General features: G+C 43.7%; 1 protein-coding gene across 7 annotated transcripts in view; it reads left to right on the top strand.

The window, feature by feature from the left end:
* The window catches only part of Adck1 (aarF domain containing kinase 1), a 143528-nt gene that overhangs the window by 11336 nt on the left and 109139 nt on the right, over positions 1-23053 (top strand). The window contains exon 1 of one of the 7 annotated variants that reach the window (XM_045154056.1): positions 22904-22958. The exons of 5 other annotated variants lie outside the window; for them this stretch is intronic. The gene's annotated coding sequence lies outside the window, so the exon portion shown is untranslated. Of the gene's footprint in view, positions 1-22903; positions 22959-23053 lie in introns of those variants that run through there. One more of the 7 variants, XM_045154061.1, reaches the window with a different exon arrangement.

Genomic DNA, 23053 nt, shown 5'->3' with positions numbered 1-23053 from the left:
GCTTTTGCCTCAGGCAGGTAATCAAGTGTTTTGACAGCAAGCTGTCTTGATTTGGGAACCTTGTAGGTCTCTCCGATTAATGTGGGTAGCAACCTATCTCTGGGAGCTATAGGTCAGAGACAGAAAGAAAAATTTCTTTCAAGCTTTCTTGCCTGCTTTTCAGATCTTCATGGACTCCTCAGGTGTTGAGTTTGCAACCTTCAGTGTAAGAAGATAACTTTGTCGCAATGTGATAAGTACTGTACTAGAGGTAAGACTAAAATGTTTTGGAAGCTCTGTGTACTTAGCCAGACACTGGATCAGTCAGAGGCGGCTTCCTGATAATGTCACCTGGCCAGGGTCATGTGCCATTTACAGATGAAGCTATAAAGACAGTGGCAGATGTTTGGGTGGGGAGTGGAATGGAAGCATGAAGCAACATGAGGCTCAGAGGTGGTAGCAGTAGCTTCTTCTGTATTACTGATCTCCTGACCTGTTCTTGAACTTTCCACCAAGACCCCTTGCCTGGGGAAGTTGTGTCTCTGGAGATAGTCCTGGCGGATAAAAGGTGAGTGGGCTCAGTCAGTGGCCAAGCCCTCGCGGCTCCATGTCTAGGTGCATTTACATCTCTAGTTCTCTTTGGCTACAAGGATACAAATGCATGTACCTTGATACCATCCTTCAAAATACCATTGACACAAGTATTCAAACACGTGAGCCTATGGGGGACATTTCACAGTCAAGCTATGTAACACCCGAAAGAAATGAGGACATCTGTTCTCATGCAAATGTTCATAACAGCATTATTCATAATAGCCAAAATGTGGAAGTGACTAAAATGTCCATCATGGGGGAATGGATAAACGAATGAAGTATTTCTATACACTGAACTATTTGGTAATGAAAGAGAATGACAATCTGATTTATGCTGCAATATATATGAGCCATGAAACCCATTACAAAATGGTAGATGTCACGTCATTATAGGAAATGTTCAGAGTAGGCGTTTCCACAGGGTGGAAATTGCCGGTTGCCCGGGGTTGATGTGTGCAGGAAGCAGAGGCAGGGGAAGAGATATGGCTGCCAGTGGAGAAGGGTTTCTTTTTGGAGTATTGAAAGTAAAAAGTTCTAAAATTAGATAATGGTGATAGTTGTACAACTTTGTGAATATCATAAAAACCACTGAATCATACACTTTAAAAGAATGAATTTTATGATATGTGAATTATGTCTCAATAAAAGCTGTTTTAAAAATGTCTACTCCAAGCTTCTTTAGACTACCTCTAAAATAATCAGGAATGACAACTGATTTTTTTTTTTTGTTTCTCTCCTTTACTTATTTAGTATTTCAGTCTCCCTTTATTTATTAACCTACCTGTTTAAAGGTTTTTTTAAAATATTTTATTTGGGAGCTGGAGGAATGGCTTAGCAGTTAAGGTGCTTGCCTGCAAAACCAAAGGACCCAGGTTTGATTCCCCAGGACCCACATTAGCCAAATACATAAGTTGGCGAATGTGCCTGGAGTTCGTTTGCAGTGGCTAGAGGCCCTGGCACGCCCATTCTCCTCTCTGGCCTTACATGGGTACTAGGGAATTGAACCCTGGGCTGGCAGGATTTGCAAGCAAGTGCCTTTAACTACTGACCTATCTGTCTGCCCTCACCTTGTTTAAATGTAAAGAGAAAATATTTTGTTTGAATAGTACCTGGAACATAGGAAATTATATGTTAGGATTTGTAATGATTATTTATGTTTTAATACATAGCACCTTAGTATTGATTTATTAAAAACCTAGAGCAGTATTTAGCACATAACAATGCCCTGAAATGTTAAATATTATTATTATTATTTATTTTTTGTTTATTTTTATTTATTTATTTGAGAGCGATAGAGAGAGAAAGAGGCAGAGAGAGAGAGAGAATGGACGCACCAGGGCCTCCAGCCACTGCAAACAAACTCCAGACGCGTGCGCCCCCTTGTGCATCCGGCTAATGTGGGTCCTGGGGAGTCAATTCTCGAACTGGGGTCCTCAGGCTTCACAGGCAAGTGCTTAACCGCTAAGCCCTCTCTCCAGCCCAAATATTTTTATTTTTATTTATTTGTTTTTATTAAAATTATCATAGGAGGGTCACTGTGAGTTTGAGGTCAACCCTGGAACTACATAGTGAATTCCACATTAGCCTGGGCTGGAGTGAGGCTCTACCTTGAAAAAACAAAAGCAAAAATAAAATTAGTAGTGACTAACTTGTCTAAGACACTATGTGCTCCGTTGTTGAACATTTGAGCGTTTCTCGTTTTGGGGTGAGTAGTGAGTAATTACACTCTGAACATTTGCACATCAATTTCTCTAGGGCATACAGTTGAGAGTGTACCACTGATCTAGGGAATTGTAGCTTCATATTTACAAATTTGCTCAACTACTTTCCAAACTAGTCGATCCAGTTTACATTTTAACCTCCAGTAAGATCCCCTGTCATACTTAATATGCTCAGCTTTTAAAAATGTACATCTGGGCCTGGCGTGGTGGTGCATGCCTTTAGTTCCAGCACTTAGGAGGCAGAGGTAGGAAGATTGCAGTGAGTTTAAGGCCACTCTGAGACTATATAATGAATTCCAGGTCAGCCTTGGGATTGAATGAGATCCTACCTAGAAAAACAGAAACAAAAACAAAAAGAAAGAAAGAAAATACACATCTGGTATATATCAATGACATCAATTTTAATTGCATTTCCCTGATTACTAATGTGGAACACCTTTGATTCTCCATGTGCAATGCCTATCCATTTATTACTGGCCCATATGTCTGTTAGCTGGTACTGTGGGAGAATTCTTCATGTCTCTTACTTGTTGCAAATGCCTTCCACCACTCTGCTTGTCTTTTTGCTGTAAGAATGGTATCTTTGGCAAACAGAAAACTATTTATTCCAACATTAGCAAATATCTGGATTTTTTTCGTATTTATGTATTTTTTCTGGGTGTATGTGTGTGTATTGTTTGTATACATATGTGCATATGTATGAGGTGGATGCATGTGTGTGGCCTGCACATACATACATAAAAAGAGCCAGAAGGAGATGATGAGCATTTTCTATTGTTCTTCCACCCAATTTCCTGGAAATGGCGTGTCCCACACTGAACCTGGAGCTTGCTGTGTTTTGGTTAGACTGGATGATCAGCTAGCCCCTGTGTGACCATGGCCAGCCTTTCATGTTGGTGCTGGGGATCAAATTCGTGCTTGTTCAGCAAGTGCTCTTACCCATGGAGCCATCTCCCCAGCCCCCAAAGTTATGAATCTTTTCCATGATGGTTGGTGATCCTATGTCTCGTTTGAGAAATTCTTCCCAGTGCTGAGGTCTTATCTTGTAAAGCTTTTATAGCTGTCCCTTTTACACTTGATGTCACTTTCACCTGGAACTGCATGTTGCGCACGATGTGAGATAGGAGTCAGCATAATTTCCATTTTTTCTACATGGATGCTCAATTTTATCAGCAGCATTCATTTAAAAGCCTGTTCTTTCCTGGTTGATCTGTGGGCCTCCTCTGACATGCAGCAAGTGTCTGTTTGCACAGATCTGTCCGGGGAGTCTCAGTTCTGCTGTAACCTCCCCAATAAAATAAAACGTAGATTAGCTTCTGTTGACAGCTACCTTATTCTAGTGACGTCAGGGCTCAAACAGCACTGAAGGCGAGAGCCCTGGACTCACTAGGAGCAGTCAGGCGATGTCTGAGTCCTTTGTGCCTCTGAATGTTCCGGCTACATCAGCTTACACTGGGGCTTCTTTTGTTTGAGACAACCCATGGCTTCCCACCTTCTCCATTAGTGATCTGAAATCCATGCTTGGCTGCAGAAGTAAGCGAAATGATCTCTTCATGGATAAGAAAATCACTATCACAAAAGCTATTAATTTTATTACACAAGGAACCAAGCCATAATAGAGTCAGTCATGAAGATAGTTATAGCTGACATTTACCAATCCAGGATTATATTAGGATATTAATAAATAATCTATTATTATTTTTTATCTCATTCCATAGCTATGACCACCAAGCAACATTCTTTTTTGTTTGTTGGTATTTCAAAATACACACACACACACACAAACACACACACATATGTTCATTTATTTGTGAGAAGAGAGAGAGAATGGGCACACCAAGGCATCTTGCAGTTACAAACTCCAGATGCATGGGCCAGTTTGTGCATCTGGCTTCATGCAGTGTGTTGGTTTGATTGAGGTGTCCCTCATAAACTTAGGTGTTCTGAATGCCAGGCTCCCAGCTGATGGAGATTTGGGAATCAGTGCCTCCTGGAGGCAGTGTTTTGGTTGGGGCCGCTTATAGGTATGATAATTTCCCCTTGCCAGGGTTTAGCACAACCTCCTGTTGCTGTTGTCTACTGATGTTGGCGAGGGGGTGAGTCCACACTCTACTCATACCATCATTTCCCCTGCCCTCATGGAGCTTCCCCTCAGGTCTGAAAGCCAAAATAAACCCTTTTCCCCACAAGCTGTTCTTGGTCAGGTGATTTCTGCCAGCAGTGACAACCTGACTGCAACATGTGGGTGCTGGGGAGTCAAACCTTGGCCAGTGGGCTTTACAGGCAAGTGCCTTAACTGCTGAGCCATCTCCCTAGCCTTGATTATTTTTTTTTAAAGACGGAATCTTACTCTATTCCTGGTGTTGCAGTCCTGTTCGCATTGCTGGTAGAAATCACCCAACCAAGAGCAGCTTCTGGGAAAAAGATTTATTTTGGCTTACAGGCTCAAGGGGAAGCTCCATGATGGCAGAGGAAAACGATGGCATGAGCAGAGGGTGGACATCACCCCCTGGCCAACATAAGGTGGACAATAGCAACAGGAGGGTGTGCCCAAACACTGGCAAGGGGAAACTGGCTATAACACCCATAAGCCCACCCCCAACAATACACTTCCTCCAGGAGGAATTAAGTCCCAAATATCCATCAGCTGGGGATCTAGCGTTCACAACACCTAAGTTTATAGGGGACACCTGGATCAAACCATCACACCTGGCTTGTCATTATGTAGCCCAGATTGATCTTGAACTCTAGGCAATCCTCCTGACTTAGCCTAAGGGTCCACTGTAAAATGGTAGTAGTGATTATCTCTGAAGAGCAGTATTATGGATTATTTGAATTTTATTATTTGAAGCTTAACAATTTCAACATGAGCCTATAGAACATTTGATTTATGAAAAAGTTTAAAACATTCAAAAGAAGAGAAAATTAAAAAACAACAAAATTATCATCCTTATTCTTTTGAATATGTTCAATTCTCCCCATCCCTGTCTCAAATATCATATTTCATCTGTAAATATTTCAGTATATTTTTCTAAAAAGGAAGCCCTCCTTTATTAAAAACCATGACCACGGTACCATTGGTATGTAGTACCAAGCCAGTCTTTTTTTTTAAAAATTTTAATCATTTTTATTTATTTATTTGAGAGTGACAGAGAAAGAGGCAGATAGAAAGAAAGAGAGAGAATGGGTGCGCCAGGGCCTCCAGCCACTGCAAACAAACTCCAGATGCAAGCGCCCCCTTGTGCATCTGGCTAATGTAGGTCCTGAGGAATTGAGCCTCGAACCGGGGTCTTTAGGCTTCACAGACAAGCACTTAACCGCTAAGCCATCTCTCCAGCCCCCAAGCCAGTCTTAAACTCTTAACTTCAAATGATCCTCCAACTTCATGTCTTTTCCCCAGGAACTGGGACTCCAAGTATGGACCACCACAGTATCCACACCTAAATTAAAAGAGAGACTACTTTAGGAGGAGAATTAGCTCAGGTGATAAAGGCCTTGTAAACATGAGGATCTGAGTTTGATCCACAGTACCCACATAAAATGCTGGGGCTGGGGGCAGGGTGCCCAGCCATGGAAAGGTGGAAACAGGAGAATCCCTGGGGTCCACTGGCCCACTATTCTAGTGTGTCTGATGAGCTCCAGGCCAACGAGAGACCTCATCACAAAGAAGATGGACAGCATTTATGTTGTTGCTGTTGTTTTCTTTTTTTAAAGTTCTTTTTAGATATTTTTATTTATTTGACAGACAGAAAGAGGCAGAAGGAGACAGAAAATGGGTGCACCAGGGCCTCCAGCCACTGCAAATGAACTCCAGACACATGTGCCCCCTTGGGCATCTGGCTAATGTGGGTCCTGGGGAATCAAACCTGGGTCCCTTGGCTTTTCAGGCAAATGCCTTAACTGCTAAGCCATCTCTCCAGCTCATTGTTGTTTTTTTTTTTTTTTTTGTTCAAATTTTTTTATTAACAACTTCCACGATTATAAAAAATATCCCATGGTAATATCCTCCCTCCCCCTACTTTCCCCTTTGAAACTCCATTCTCCATCATATCTCCTCCCCCTCTCAATTAGTGTCTCTTATTTTGATGTCATGATCTTTTCCCATTGCTGTTATTTTGAAGTAGGGTTATCACTCTAGCCCAGACTGACCTGTAACCCACAGTGATTCTCTTATCTCTGCATCCCAAGTGCTGGGATTAAAGACATGGACCACCATACCCAGCCGAAAGCATTTTAAACTAATATTTTTATTTATTTATTTGCAAGGAGAAAGTGATGGAGAGAGATAGAAAGAAAATAGATACATGAGGGCCTCTTGCTACTGCAAATGAACTCCCAATGCATGCGCACGTGCGCGCGCGCGCACAAACACACACACACACACACACACACACACACGTGTACCTTCACATGTAGATTCAAAAAATAAAATACAGGGCTGAAGAGATGGCTTAGTGGTTAAGGTGCTTGCCTGTGAAGCCTAAAGACCGAGGTTTGATTCCCCAGTACCCATGTAGCCAGATGCGCAAAGTAGCACGTGATTCTGGAGTTTGTTTGCAGTGGCTAGAGGCCCTGGTGCACCCATCCTATGTACCTGCATCTTTCCCTTTCTCTCTCTCAAATAAATATAATTTTAAAATTAAAAATAACATACAGAATTCTTTTTGTTTTGAGAGAGGGTCTTCTCTGTACCTCAGGTTAGCCTAGAACTTGCTAAATAGCTCAGGTTGGCCTCCGACTCATAGGAATTTCCCCTCCCCCACATACATGTATAATATTTTTGTTTGTTTGTTTTGGTTTTTCGGGGTAGGGTTTCACTGTAGCCCAGGCTGACCTGGAATTCACTATGTAGTCTCAGGGTGGCCTCGAACTCATAGCAGTCCTCCTAACTCTGCCTCTTGAGTACTGAAATTAAATGCATATGCCACCATGTCTGGCTTTATTTTATTTATTGTTTTTGTGTGCTGATGATTGAACCTAAGGTGATTGAACCATGGTAGGCTGTACTCTACCAATGAGTTACCTCCCCAGAAATTTTGTTATTTTCAGCAGTGCTGGGTGTTAGACCTGGCACCTTCTATATGTTAAGTATGTAGCCCACTACTCTGTTAGTTCATTTTTCATCACTGCAATGCACCTGCCATAAGCAATTGAAAGCATCACAGATTTTGACTCACAGTTCCAGAGGCCTCAGTCCATGGTCACCTGGCTTCATTGCTCCTGGGCTACTGCATGGCAGCGCAGAGCCTCATGTGGAAACATGGAGTGGAGTGAAGTATCTCACCTCATGGTGGAGAAGAGGCAGAGAGAGTAACAGGATGGGGGCCAGAACCAAGACATAGTGTTTATTTTTTATTTTTATTTTTGGAGGTAGAGTCTCGCTTTAGCCCAGGCTGACTGGAAATTGACTATGGAGTCTCAGGGTGGCCTCAAACTCATGGCAATCCTCCTACCTCTGCCTCCCGAGTAATGACATTAAAGGTATTTGCCAAAACATTTGGCTAAGACATACTCTTAAATTCATGCCCCCGTGTTCTGCTTCCTCCCATGAGGCTCCAGTTTGCATAGCTTTACAGCCTCTCAGTTGTGTACTAAGATTCAGAATCCATCAATGTACTATGACTGTCCATTGGGTCACAGCCTTCATGTCCAGCTGTCTCAGGACATGCCGTCACAGACCCCTTACAGGCGTGTCGGCACATGCTGTCGCGCTCATCTGGAGCAATGCTTTCCTAATGTCCTAGGTGTCTCTCAAACCTATCAAGCTGACAATCAAGATTAACTATTACAAGTAGGGCATGGTGGCACACACTTTTCATCCCAGCACCTGGGAGGCTGGGGCATGTAGATTGCTATGAGTTCAAGGCCAGCCTGAAACTACATTGAATTCCAGGTCAGTCTGGCATAGACCAAGACCCTACCTGGAAAAATAATAAATAAATAAATTAAATTTAAAAAGAAGCTGATGGGGGCTGGAGAGATGGCTTAGTGGTTAAGCGCTTGCCTGTGAAGCCTAAGGACCCGGTTCGAGGCTCGGTTCCCCAGGTCCCACGTTAGCCAGATGCACAAGGGGGCGCACGCATCTGGAGTTCGTTTGCAGAGGCTGGAAGCCCTGGCACGCCCATTCTCTCTCTCTCCCTCTATCTGTCTTTCTCTCTGTGTCTGTCACTCTCAAATAAATAAATAAAAAATGAACAGGGTGGCCTCGAACTCACGGCAATCCTTGTACCTCTGCCTCCCGAGTGTTGGGATTAAAGGCGTGCGCCACCACACCCAGCTTACCCCTTCTTTTTTTGAGACTTGTTTTGCTATGGAGTCTAAGCTGGGCTTGAACTCACAGTCTTTCTGCCTCAGCCTCGTGAGTACTAGAAACCCATCATGCTCAGCTTGGAATTTGTATTTTAGTAAGGCTGCCAAGAGATTTTGAAGCATGTGGTTCTTACTGCTAATACTGGAGGAAAACTGCCCAATACACTGACAAGTAGAAGGCAAGGGTGTGTCTTAAAAACATATGTCTTACATCGTATTTTGGAGAATGAACCTATACTTTCAGAAGTTTAGTGTTTCTCTTCTGAATTCAATTGGCTTTTGGGAAAAAAAATTTGTTTGAGGTAGGTTCTTGCTCTAGCCCAGGCTGACCTAGAATTCACTATGTAGTCTCAAACTGGCCTCAGACTCACATGGATCCTTCTACCTCTGCCTCCCAAGTGCTGGGATTAAAGGTGTGTGCCATTGCACCTGGCCAATTTAAAAAAGAAAAAACAACTAACAATAGAAGAAACCAACCAAACAAACAAAAAAAAAAAACTCACTTGTAATTAAATGCTTAGTAAGTTGGTATATATCCTTCCAGACTTCTACAAGAAATTTAAGTTGTTCCTTTTTTGCCTGGAGACACTATATTAGTTTGGGTTCTCTAGAGTATCAGAATTGCTAGAATGAATTATATTAAAAAGGGAATTTATTGGATTGGCTTTGGGTAGTACAATAGCAGTTGTAGGCCCAAGAATCAGGGAACCCAGTAGCTGCTCAGTCCACGTGGCCAGATGCCTCAGCAGTCCCAGTCCGGCACTGAAGGCCTGGAGGCTTCCTGAGGAGCTGCTGATCTTCAGTCCACACTGGAAGGCAGCAAGCAGCTCTGGCAGCCAAGTGGAAGGAAGCAAGGGGTTCTCTTCACCCGGAGCTTCCTTATACAAAGTCGCCCTCTGAGCTGGCCACCCTCTCTGGAGGAAGGGCTCACTCTGGGGGAAGGACTTCCTCCTTCAGTTAATCCTTCCTGGAAGCAACCTCAGAGACCCAACCGAAAGAGATTTCTATGGATTACTAAACAGATCAAGTTGACAACACCTTAACTATCACAAGCACCATCGGTGGCTTACTGCTGCTGAATCCCAGAACTTCTTATGCTCCATTGTATCAGAGTGGAGGGACTCCTTCCCACCCCCACTCCTGGTACCCCTTTACACAGATATCTACTGCCAAAAGATACAATTGACAGCATTTAGTTTAAACAACTGCTACAAAACAAAAATTCAAGTAATTTCTTTGTATACTTATTTTTATTTATTTATTAGAGAGAGAGAGAAAGAGAGAGAAAAAGAAAGAGGCAGATAAATAAAGAGAAAAAGAATGGGTGCATCAAGGCCTCTAGCCACTGCAAACAAACTCCAGATGCATGTGCCACCTTGTGCATCTGGCTTACATGGGTACTAAGAATCAAATGCGAATCCTTAGGCTTTGTAGGCAAGAGCCTCAACTGCTAAGCCATCTTTCCAGCTCTCAAACAATTTTCAAAAAAATTTTTTTGAAAAATTTTTTGGGGTAGGGGCTTGCTGTAGCCTAGCCTGACCTGGAATTCACTATGTAGTCTCAGGGTGGCCTCAAACTCTTGGTGATCCTCCTACCTCTGCCTCCTGAGTGCTGGGATTAAAGGTGTGTGACACCACACCTGGCTAACGCAAAATTTTTGGTTTATGCTTCCATAGTTAGACAGCATTTTATTCTATAAAATGGAATGAGTGCTGTGAACTGAGCAGACTTTGGCTTTATAAACAGAAAAAGGCTGAAGAAAGCAAAAACCGAAGATAAAAGTACAGGTGTGTTGTTTCAAAGTAACTTTCCTTGTAGGGTTGAAGGACAGATGGGCTTCCTTATTAAAGTGACTCAGAGTGAAAGCAATCAGCTTAAAAATGTATTTTATTTTATTTATTTGAGGGAAAGAGAGAGAGAGAGAAAGAGAGAGAATGGGCACACCATGGCCTTCAGCTATTGTAAATGAATTCTAAAAGCTTGTGCCACCATGTGCATCTGGCTTATGTGGGTCCTGGGAAATTGAACCTAGGTCCTTTGGCTTCACAAGCAAACACCTTAACTGCTAAGCCATCTCTCCATCCTGCAATCAGCTTTTGTTTTGTGTATTTTTTTTTTTCCAGGTAGGATCTCTATTTAGCCCAGGCTTATCTGGAATTCACTATGTAGTCTCAGGGTGGCCTCAAACTCATGGCAAACCTCCTACCTCTGCCTCCTGAGTGCTGCAATTAAAGGCATGTACCATCACACCTGGCCTCTCTCTCTCTCTCTCTCTCTCTCTCTCTCTCTCTCTCTCTCTCTCTGTGTGTGTGTGTGTGTGTGTGTGTGTGTCTTAAATAAATAAATAAAAAATTTAAACAATGAAGGATAGAACGGTAAAAAAGAAAATTAGAGATCCATGTCTCTGAAGAATACAACTGTAGGTATGGAGAGATGGCTTAGTGGTTGAGGTGCTTGCCTGCGAAGCCTAAGAACCCAGGTTTGATTCTCCAGGACTCACGTAAGCCAGATGCACAAGGTGACACATGCATCTGGAATTTGTTTGCAGTGGCTGGAGTCCCTGACGTTCCCATTCTCTCTCTCTCTCTCTTTTTCTCTTCCTCTCTCAGTATCTAATAAATAAATAAAAAATAAATCTTTTAAAAATGGTCTATTAAAAAAAGAATACAAATGTAAAAATTCTCATAAAATTCTTACAAGCCAAATTCAACAACACATTAAAAAAACCATATAATATGATCAAGATGGTTTCATTCTTCACCCATCATTAAGTGCAATATAGTACATAAATAGACTTAGGGACAGAAATGGATGCAGAAAAAGCCTTTGACAAATGTCAACATAGAATATCCCTGAAAGATCATGGAAAATGTTAATAAAAATTAAAAAAAAAAGAATATCCCTGAAAGGCTGGTAGTGGTGGCACTGTATATGTATGAGTGTGTACGTATGTATGTATGTATGTGTGTGTGTGTGTGTATGTATGTGTATGTGTGTGTATATATATATACATATATGTATATATGTGTGTGTATATATATATATATACACACACATATATATATGTATGTATATTTTTGGAAGTTTTCAAAAAAGTTTAAAAAAGAAAATGCAAGTTAGAAGTACACTGAGATTCCATCTGACCCCACTGAGAATGGCTATTGCCAAGAAAATAGCAGATTCTGGAGAGATGTGGGAAAGGAAGAACTATTATACCCTCCTGGTGGGAATAGGAATTGGTGCAGCCATTAGAGATATCAATATGAAAGTTTCCTTAAAATCTGAAGACAGTATTATTCAGCTGTACCATCCTGGAAATATACCCAAAGGACTCTAAGTCAGTACACCACAGATCCCCGTGTTTTTTTTTTTAACATTTTTTTATTTTTATTTTTTATTTATTGGTTTGAGAAAGACAGACACAGAGAGAAAGACAGATGGAGAGAGAGAGAGAGAGAATGGGCGCGCCAGGGCTTCCAGCCTCTGCAAACGAACTCCAGATGCGTGCACCCCCTTGTGCATCTGGCTAACGTGGGACCTGGGGAACCGAACCTCGAACCGGGGTCCTTAGGCTTCACAGGCAAGCGCTTAACCGCTAAGCCATCTCTCCAGCCCAGATCCCTGTGTTTAAGCAAAGACTCCTGATGTTAGCGGACTGTCCTGCTTCCAGGGCTGGTTGGAAAGCCAAGGGGACCTGTGGCAGTGAAGGTCCTCAGCTTTGAAGACAACAGGGTGGACAGCGACTTTCTTATCTCTCATCCTCACAAGCTGCTGCTCTGCATTCTCAATGCTAGAGATAAAAGCACACAGGAAGAGGATCGCCATGAGTTCACCTCAGACTACAGAGTGAATTTCAAGTCACTCTGAGCTAGAGTGAGACCCTACCTCGAAAAACCAAAAAAAAAAAAAAAAAAAAACCTTGAAGAATAAAAGCGCACAGGAAGAATAATGATGCATTTTTGTGACAGCTTTTTAGAATGAAAATGCTAGGAGGGTGTGGTGGCCCTCACCTTTAATTGCAGCACTCAGGAGGCAGAGGTAGGATCACTGTGAGTTCTAGGCCAGTTGAGACTACAGAGTGAGTTCCAGGTCAGCCTGGGCTACAGCAAGATCCTACCACAAACAAAAGACAAGGAAATACCAGTTCAGACTGAGGAAATAAATGTTTTCTAGTTTCAATGCAGTTTAATTTTAAAATATATCTTATATATTTATTTATTAGAGAGACACAGAGAGATAAATAAATAAATAAACAAACAAATAAATAAATGGCATTCCAGGTCCTCTAGCCACTGCAAACCAACTTCAGATGCATGTGCCACTGTGTGCATTTGGCTTATGTAGGTCCTGGGGAATCAAACCTGGGTCCTTAAGCTTCGCAGGCCAGTGCCTTAACTTCTAAGCTATCTCTCCAGCCCTGCAATTTAGTTTTCAAATTTAATTTATTTTTTTTTAGAAATTATTTATTATTTTCTCTATCTCCCTCTTTCTTGCTCTCAAATAAATAAATAAAATATTTTTTAAAAAACATTTATTAAGTTGTTGTGTGGTGGCTCATGCCTTTATTCCCAGTATTCTGAGGCTGAGATAAGAGATCATTGTGAGTTCCAGGTCATCCTGGGCTGGAGTGAGACCCTACCTCAACAGGACAAAACAAAACAAAACACCATTGATTTATGTAGCATGTGTATATTGTGTGGAGGTACGCATGTGTAGATGTATGTGTGTGCATGTATACAGAGGCTAGAGGACAACCTTAGGTGCTGTTCCTTACACATTGTTCCCTTTAAAAAAATTTTTTTTTTAATTAATTTATTTGAGAGCGACAGACACTGAGAGAACGACAGATAGAGGGAGAGAGAGAGAATGGGCGCGCCAGGGCTTCCAGCCTCTGCAAACGAACTCCAGACGCGTGCGCCCCCTTGTGCATCTTGCTAATGTGGGACCTGGGGAACCGAGCCTTGAACCGGGGTCCTTAGGCTTCACAGGCAAGCACTTAACCGCTAAGCCATCTCACCAGCCCTGTCCACTTTTTTTGAGACAGGATCTCTCACTGGCCGGGAACTCACCAATTAGGATAGGCTGGCTGGTCTGGGAGCTTAAAAGAGCCACCAGTTTCCACCTCTCCAGGGCTGAGATTACAAGTGCACATACACACACAAAAGGATTCTGGGGCCAGTGAGATGGCTCAGCAGTTAAAGGTGCTTACTTGCAAAGCCAGCTGGCCTTGGGTTCAATTCTTCAACACCCATGTAAAGGCGGCTGCAAAGTGAAGCATGTGTCTGGGATTCATTTACAGTGACAAGAGACCCTGGCATGCCCATAAACCCCCCCCCCCCCACACACACACACAAAAGTAAATAAGTAAATTAATTAAAAAAAAAAAAGCAAACCAGCCTTTAATCCCACTACTTGTTGGGAGGCTAAGGTAGAAGTAAATTAATTAAAAAAAAAAAAAGCAAACCAGCCTTTAATCCCACTACTTGTTGGGAGGCTAAGGTAGAGTTTGAGGTCAGCCTGAGACCAATTCCAGGTCAGCCTGGGCTAGAGCAAGATCCTACCTTGAAAAAACAAAAAATAAAATAAAAATAAAATAAAATAAAATAAATATCTTCTTTTTCAGCGGGTGTGGTGGCACATGCCATTAATCCCAGCACTTTGGAGGCAAAGGTAGGAGGATTGCTGAGAGTTTGAAGCCAGCTGGGATTGTAAAGAGAGTGCCAGGTCAGCCTGCACTAGAGTCAGACCCTACCTCAGGGAGGGGGGGCGGGGGGGCATCTAGATGGTGTGGTGCTAGCATCTGTAACCCCAGTGTGCCTGTGGTGAGGCAGAGATCGGAGAATCACCTGGAAGCTTGTGGTCTGGCTCACCTGGGAGTGCTGCAGGGAACAGCTAAAAATCCTGCCTCAAACAAGGTGGGAGGTAAGGATCGACCATCAGAGCTGTCCTGTGGCTTCCACACACACCACAGCATGTGTGTGCTCCCCCACACAAGTAAAAAGCTTGGTGAAGTGCAGCGTTTTAAAAGTAATAAAAATGTGTAAGGGAATGAATCGTCGCAGAAGGAAAGGCGGGGAAATGAGATATTTCCCAATTTTCGCTGTCTTCTTTTTCTTTCTGATGTCGTTTTATCAGATGTGTTCATATATGTGTGTGTGCGTGCACGTGCATTCTCTCAAATACTTGTTTTTCTGGCACTGACTTCCTGTGTGGTTGGCGCTGTTCTAGGTACTAGGTGCATGGTTAATGAACTCGAATGCAGCTTGCCGGGCTCCTTCCGGGCAGGCAGGTGGTGCTGTGGAAGGACCAGGCCTGCTGGTTCCTCCCAGGGGGTTGAAGGAGGACGATGAGCGTACGACGACCCAGAAACCTCTCCTGGCCACCGGAGAAAAACCACACTAGGTCGGGAGTCTTTTTGAAGCAATAACTCACAGAAAAAACTCACTTTATTGCTATGAGCAGTTGCCTATATCATGTTGGGGACGAAGGTGGGGATTTTAGGATGGGGGGGGGGTAAGGGCCAATAGTAAACTGTAACTATTGAAATGGTAATTACAATTGCCACACAGAGGTGGCAGGCCAGAAGCCATTAGGCATCTTGCTGAGTCATAGCTGGCCAGAGACAGGTCACCAAACTTTGGTTAGGCTCAGGAAATTCCACTAGGTCTCACACCTGGGCCTTTCAGCACCCAACAGTGGCTGGCATATAAGATAGTGACTTTCTTTCTTTCTTTCTTTCTTTCTTTCTTTCTTTCTTTCTTTCTTTCTTTCTTTCTTTCTTTCTTTCTTTCTTTCTTTGCTGTTCAAAGACTCTCTTCAAAATGTATTAGCTGCTGGGCTTGGTGGCTCACGCCTTTAATCCTAGCACTTGGGAGGCAGAGGTAGGTGGATTGCTGTGAGTTTGAGGCCACCCTGAGACTACATAGTGAGTTCCAGGTCAGCCTGGACTAGGACTAGGGTGAATGAGACCCTACCTCAAAAAAAAAAAAAAAAAAAAAAGCATTAGCTACTGTATATCCATGCTTAGATAGATCAATAGGACCAATACAAATGTATTTCAGTTCAAGAGGTCATAAGCCAGATGCACAGGTGGCGTGTAGCAGACAGATTCAGGTTCGCTGAGATGAACTTCCAGACCAGGCACACTTATGGAGGAAGGGATATTTATTGAAGCCTACAGATCCAGGGGAAGTTCCATAATGGCAGAAGAAGCTGGCCTGCCTTCACAGGACCAAGCAAAGAGAGAGAAGCACAAGCCTAAAAGCCAAAAGCCACAGCACACTTCAGAAACACCAGCTACACCAGCTAAGCACACTTTGCATATTTTTAGATTGGAATCTGAAACCCACCACCACACCTTAAGATCCACCCAGTGACACCCAGTGGCTGCAGATGCAAACTACAAACAATAAAAAACAATATATTGGGGGCCATCTATTCAAACCGCCACATGGTGCATGCGTCTAGAGTTTGCTTGTAGTGGCTGGAGGCCATTCTCTCTCTCCTCCCATGTCTTTCTCTCTCTCTCAAATAAATAGATAAACATATATTTTTTTAAAAAGTCTTAAAAAAGGGCTGGAGGGATGGCTAAGCAGTTAAGGCATTTGCCTGCAAAGCCAAAGGATCCAGGTTCTATTCCCCAGGACCCATGTTAGCCAGATGCACAAGGTGGCATATGTGTCTGGAGTTTTCAGTGGCTGGAAACCCTGGTGTGTCCATTCTCTCGCTCTTTCTGCCAAATAAAAAAATAAATTTTTTTTAAAGTCTTAAAAAACTCAGGCGGAAGAGATGGCTCAGTGGTTAAGGTGCTTTCTTGCAAAGACCAACCACCCAGGTTCGATTCCCAGTTACCCACATAAAGCCAGATGCACAAGGTGGCTCATGCATCTGAAGTTCATTTGCAGTGGCTAGAAGCCCTGGTATGCCCATTCTCCCTCCCCTTCTCTCACTTTCTCCCTCCTTGCAAATAAATAAATAAACCTTAAAAAAAAAAAAATCCAAGGATGTGGGGGCTGGTTAGTTGTCTCAGTCAGTCTAGTGTTTGCTGCACCAGTGTGAAGACCTGAGTTCAGATCCATTGTCCGAGGTAAGAATTTGCTTCTTGGATTTTCACACAAAGAGGATGAGGGGTAGATGCCAAAGCCTATTTGCCTTCTCCTATTGCAGGGATGCCAGTACACACATCAGCGGCCACCAGCATGGCCATAGGCTTGTGGGCCCTTTCCTCCTTCAGCAGTTCATCGTCTTCCGTGTGACTCATGTTTCCAACTGCCCTTCTCTCCTGATGAGAGAGAGATTCTGGCTGCCTGCTGTGCTCTCCTTTCCTGGCAGAAAAGGGTGGTGTGAGATACACTTTCCCAAGAAAATGAAAACAAAACAAAACAAAAAGATGCCAAAGGTCCCCGGGTCTGCCTCTCCCATCCACTAACCTCTTCTTGGGGTACAGGGGGTCCTGCAGGCAAAGCAGTTCTGAGCCCTCCTGGTGGTTTTTCTTCCTCTAACTATAGAGAGCAGTTAGCTATTGTTCCCTAATCGCTTGCTGCAGTTGGGCTTGGACATTCTTTTCTCCTTTTTCTTTTTTCCTTCTTTTGGGCAAAGCCTGGTTTCTGGTGTTTATCCTCCCTCCCTCCCTTGCTCTGTTTCTGCCTTGGTCCACTGCCATCCCAGGACCTGGTCATTCCACTGGCAGAGAAGAAGGTGGCACGGCACTTCTGGAGAAGCCAGTTGACCTCCTCTGGCTGCTCTCAGGGCTTCTCAGTCGCCTCGTCGGGCAGAAGGGAATTCACAAGGACAGAACATCTACTTAGTGTGTCTGGATCTGCGCTCAGCCCTCACAACGGGTTGTTTCACTCAATCCTGGGCAAGCCCGAGAAGCAGATATTGTTACACGGAGCAGACCAATGAGGATTTGAGGCATGGGACAGCTTCATAGTCAGTAAGTGGCAGAGTTAGGAGTCAAACCCACAGTGGTCTGACGCCATGGTTTGGTTGTTGGAAGAGCTCAGGAGTTTTTATAGACTTCTGCCTAGTGTTTTTAGAACACGAGTGTTGATGCTCCTACCAGTATGAGGAAATGGGAAATCCTGCTCTCCCACCCCAAAATGCCTATCTCTAGGACCTCTGCTGGTGGTGGTACGGTTTGGTGGAATTGCCTGTAGCACCCTGAAAGAAGATCTGGGATTCTGGGCTGGTTCCTGACACATGCCTGAATTTCCAGTGTATGGTAGGAATGGCAAGGAGATTTGCCACCCCCAAAGGGGCTGCAGCAGCCAGAGTCCTGTAGCAAACAGATGGTATGTTCGAGGGTTACAGGAATGGTGTACTTGGAGATGGGAATTAAAGGAACCAGCCAATGAATGGCCTACTTAGCGGAGATACAGGAAACTCAGGGTCCAACCAATGATGGGGAAGCACCTAAAGAGGAGCAATAGCACAGTCATCCTCACCCCTAGGTCTAAGGGGCATGGTGTGAGAATGGCATTCCCCAAACCCAGTGACACTTGAGGCTAAGCCGGAAGTGCTGGGACAGGAGTAACAGCAGGACAGGAGCCCAGCCACTGCCTGAAGACAGATCAGGAGAGCGGGAACTGCAATCCCTCTCTTTCTCTCTCTCTGTGGTGTGTGTGTGTGTGTGTGTGTGTGTGTGTGTGTGGCGTGTACCAACATCCAGGCTTGTATTTCCTTCTTGTGACAGTTAATCTTGATTATCAGTTTTATTAGAATGAGAGATGCCTAGGAGATCAGCAAAGCACTCGAGTTAATGGGTGTGTCTGTGGGGGTACTTCTGGAGATCACTGGTGGTACAGCAAGTGAGGGGGGAAGACTAGCCTTGCAGGTGGGTGCTGACATCCCGTCGGCTGAACAGAAGTGGGAGAAGGAGGAAGGAGGAAGATGGCTGGCTTAACTCTCTGCCTGCTCTGCTTGCTGGGCAACTCTCTCTGCTATGGATTCTCACTGCCAGTGTGCCACCTCACACGTGCCCACTGCAGTGGAGCTGGCTGACCATGAGCTGAAACCTTTGAAATCGCAAGCCAAAAGAAACCGTCTTTGCTTTGTTTTCTAAGATATGTGGTAACAGAAAAGAAGAAACGAACACTTCCCATATCCTACTCAGGATGACCAAACCCCTGCAGAAGACAGAGGCTAGGGAGCCCCGGGGATATAGCCTGTGCAGGCCAGAACTCAGGGCACACAGACAAGAAGGGTGGAGAGTCTCTGGCGAGATCACAGAGAATATTCAGCACAGGGCTTACTCATGGTGCCCTCCACAGCAGTCTCAATTTTTTGGTGAATGGATATCTATAGGAAATCAGACATTGCGATGCACTCAAAGAACCATGGAATATGAGAGTTGGAAGAGCTCTTAGCATTCTTCTCATGAAATTTCTTTGCTTTACAAGAGAAGATCCCAAGACCCAGGGAAGGAAGATGACTGGTCCATGGGTAGTAGCTGGTCAGTACTATGGACAAGGATGGAGACCAGCTCACCTAACTCCCAACTGATCCCGCCTCTTAATTTGTGATCTGTGGAAATTCAGTGGTTGGTCATAAAGGATTCACACTGAGCCGGCTTGTCTACTTGTTACTCAGACTGTTTCAAGATTTCAGGAGATAGTTTTCCGGGGCCTCTGATGTGTGCTTGAATTCATTCCTCTGAATCTACAGATGGTCAGAGCAAGTCTCCCCTTCCAATGGGGGCCTCGAGTCATACTCATAGGCTGAGTCTAGATTGTGCGTATGGGGTGATTTTGGACAGTTCACTTAATTCTCAAGGTCTTAGTTTACTCAACTGTTAAATAGGGATGATGATAATATCTTATATCTCATTAAATGCAAAAACATACCTAAAGGTACTTTGACTAGCATCTGACAATAATAATTGTACAACATATGCAGATATGTATGTATTTGTTTCTCTCTAAGAAATTAGCTTAAGATTCTCATTAAGAATTCACCAGTTGTGGTGGCACAAGCCGGTAGGAAATTGCTGAAGAGGCGGAGGCAGGAGGCTCAGGGGTTCCAGACCAGCCTGACTAAGAATTCATATAGGGGGCTGGAGAGATGGCTTAGTGGTTAGGGTATTTGCCTGCAATCTAGGGGGTGGAGTGACATAGTAAACAAAGACTTCTTACCTGCCTCTGACTTCCCAAGAAATGCCACAAAAGGCATGTGACCTGGGTTCCTTTGTGTCTCTGTGAGATGCCCTTATGAAACTAGCTGATATATAGAAAAAAATCATACAAATTCTTTTTTTTTCTTTTATAATATTTTTATTTCTTTATCTGCAAGGAGAGAGAGAGAATGAGCATGCCAGGCTCTCTTGCCACTGCAAATGAACTCCAAATGTATATGCTACTTTGTGTATCTGGCTTTACTGGGGTACTGAGGTATCAAATCCAGACCATAAGGCTTTGCAAGAAAGTGCATTTAACTGCCAAGCCACGTCTCTAGTCCCTCATATGAAATCTTTTTAAAAAAATATTTTTATGGGGACTGGAGAGATGGCTAAGGGGTTAAGGCACTGCCTGCAAAACCTAATTCTCCAGTACTCACATAAAGCCAGATGGACAAAGTGGCACATGCATCTGAAGTTTGCAGCAGCTGGGGGCCCTGGCACACCCATTCTCTCTCTCTCTGTCTCTTTCCCCTTTGCAAATAAAAATAGTTTAAAATTTTTTTAAACTATTTTTATGTATTATTTATTTGAAAGCAGAGAGAGAGAAAGTATGGACATGGAAGGCCTCTTGCCACTGCAAGCAAACTCTAGATGCATGCTCTACTTTGTGCATCTGGCTTTATGTGGGTAATGGAGAATTGAACCCAGGTCATCACGCTTTGCAAACAAATGCCTGTATCCACCAAGCAATCTCTCTAGCCCCCTATATGAATTCTTTTTTAAAAAAATTATTTATCTATTATTTATTTGAGAAAGCAAGAGAGAGAGAGAATGGGCACACCAAGGCCTCCAGCCACTGCAAACAAACTCCAGACATGTGCGCCCCCTTGGGCATCTGGCTTATGTGGGTACTGGGGAATCAAATCAGGGTCTTTAGGCTTTTCAGGCAAATGTCTTAACTGCTAAACCATCCCTCCAGCCCTTGGCATTTTCTTTATGATTCTGTTCATTGAAGGGGCATTCTTAAATTTAATGTAGTTCTGACTTATCAGTTTTCTTTACAGTTTGTTTATGACACTTGAAACCCTATTTTGGCCTCATAAGCATGTTTTATATTCTTCTAAAAATTCTAATTTTAGGGTTGGAGAAGTGGCTTAGCAGTTAAGGTGCGTACCTGCAAAGCCAAAGGACACAGGTTCAATTTCCCAGGACCTGTGTAAGCCAGATGCACAAGGTGGTGCATGCATCTGGAGTTCATTTACAGAGGCTGGAAGCCCTGGTGTGCCCATTCTCTCTGTATCTGCCTCTTTCGCTTTCTCAAATTAATAAATAAAAAGAAAAATTATAATTTTAAAAGACTTCTTTATTCCACCTGGAATCAGTTGTATGTGGAGCTAGTTAAGGAATCCAGTTTATACCTCATGACCAGCCACATAATAATAGGGCCTTCAGTTGCTGCAAATGAACTCCAGAAGCCCCATTGATTTGCAATGTCAGAATCAAGGTTTCACAGGTACCTGAATGGTCTTAATTTTTATAGTCTTATGGTACATGTGTAATATAGAAGGGAAAACCTTGACACATACTTTTTTCTTCTTAAACATATTTTTTTGTTTATTTGAAGTAGGGTCTCACTCTGGACCAGGCTGACCTGGAATTAACTATATGGTCTCAGGGTGGCCTTGAACTCACTGCAATACTCCTACCGCTGCCTCCCAAATGCTGGGATGGATTAAAGGCATGCACCCCCATGCCCAGCTTCAACAATGTTTCTTTTCTTTTTTTTTAAAGTATTTTTTATTTTACTTATTTGAGAGAAAGAGAGAGAGAGAGAGAGAGAGGGAGGGAGAGAGAGAAGGGGGGGGTTGGGGGACACTACTCCAGCGCTTTCGGCTGCTGCAAACGAACTCCAGATGCATGCACCACTTTGTGTAGCTAGTTTACATGGGTTCTGGGGAATCGAACCTGGATCCTCTGGCTTAACCGCTAAGCCATCTCTCTAGCCCTCAACAATGTTTTGACTATGCTTTACTCTTTATTTTTACATATAATTAGACTAGTGTGTGAGGGTGCAGAAAAAAAGATCGAATTGATTGATTCGAATTACATTGAATTGAATTGAACTGAATCCCCTCTGTGGTCCTCCACAAAGGGAACAGTGCCAGATGTTTATGGCATAAATGAGTATCTGATAAAGGTCTCCAAAGAACATCTTATAGTCAGCATTCAGCAAACAGAGGTCAATACCAGGACCACAGATACCTCAGACCTCCATATTCTTACCATTCAGGAACTGTCAATAAATTCCTCTATGTTATTTAAAATGCCTTATGTAGGGCTTTAGAGATAGCTTGACGGTTAAAGCACTTGCCAGCAAAGCCAGAGGACTAAGGGTCAATTCCCCAGTACCCACATAAGGCAGATGCACAAGGTGGTTAACGCTCCTGGAGTTTGTTAGCAGTGGCTGGAGACCCTGGTGCACCCATTCTCTCCCTGCCTCTTTCTGAAATAATAAAAATAATTTTTTTCTTTTTTGGTTTTTCGAGGTAGGATATGGCTGTAGCCCAGGTGGCCTGAAATTCACTATGGAGTTTCAGGGTGGCCTCAAACTCACAGTAATCCTTCCACATCAGCCTCCCAATTTCTGGGATTAAAGGAGTGTGTCACCACGCCTGGCTAAAAAGAAAATATTTTAAAATGCTTTATGTAAAAACCTCCCACTCCACAACTGCATCCTCCACTAATCATGAACAGACTCTTGCAAAAAGTTTCGAACAAAGAAACGATGAAGAGGCCTGGAGAGAAGCCTTTGTGGTTAAGGTGCTTGCTTGTAAAGCCAAAGTCCCAGGTTTGACTCCCCAGTACCCACGTAAGCCAGACGCACAAGGTGGCGCAAGCTTCTGGAGTTCGTTTGCAGCGACTAAAGGCCCTAGCGCACCCATTCTGTCTGTCTGTCTGTCTCTCTCTCCCCGCCTCTTTTATAAATTGAAAGAAAGAAATAAAGGAAAGGATAAGAAAGAAAGAAAAAAAGGGAAGAAGGAAAGAAAGAAAAAGAAAGAAAGGAAGGAAGGGAAAGCAGAAAGGGGCCCTTAGCACCTGGGGCTCCGCGGAGGCGTAAGGATCCAAGAAGAACTACAAGTCCCGGCAGGCCTCGCGGCGCCGGCTTCGCCCAGCGCCCGGGGTGGCCAAGGCACGGTTTCCTGCGAACGCCAGGCGGCGGCGGCGCTGCCTCCCTCCGGGTGAGTAGCGGCGGCCCTGCAGGTTGCCCTGACCCGGGTGGACCCGGCCCCCAGGTCGCGGCTGTCACGCGCCCCGCCGCCCGCCTCCACTCCGG

Source organism: Jaculus jaculus, chromosome 7 (genome assembly GCF_020740685.1).
Source record: "Jaculus jaculus isolate mJacJac1 chromosome 7, mJacJac1.mat.Y.cur, whole genome shotgun sequence".
Lineage (NCBI taxonomy): Eukaryota > Metazoa > Chordata > Mammalia > Rodentia > Dipodidae > Jaculus > Jaculus jaculus.
Note: the sequence above shows the minus strand (reverse complement) of the source record. Positions and strands in the feature narration are given on the sequence as shown.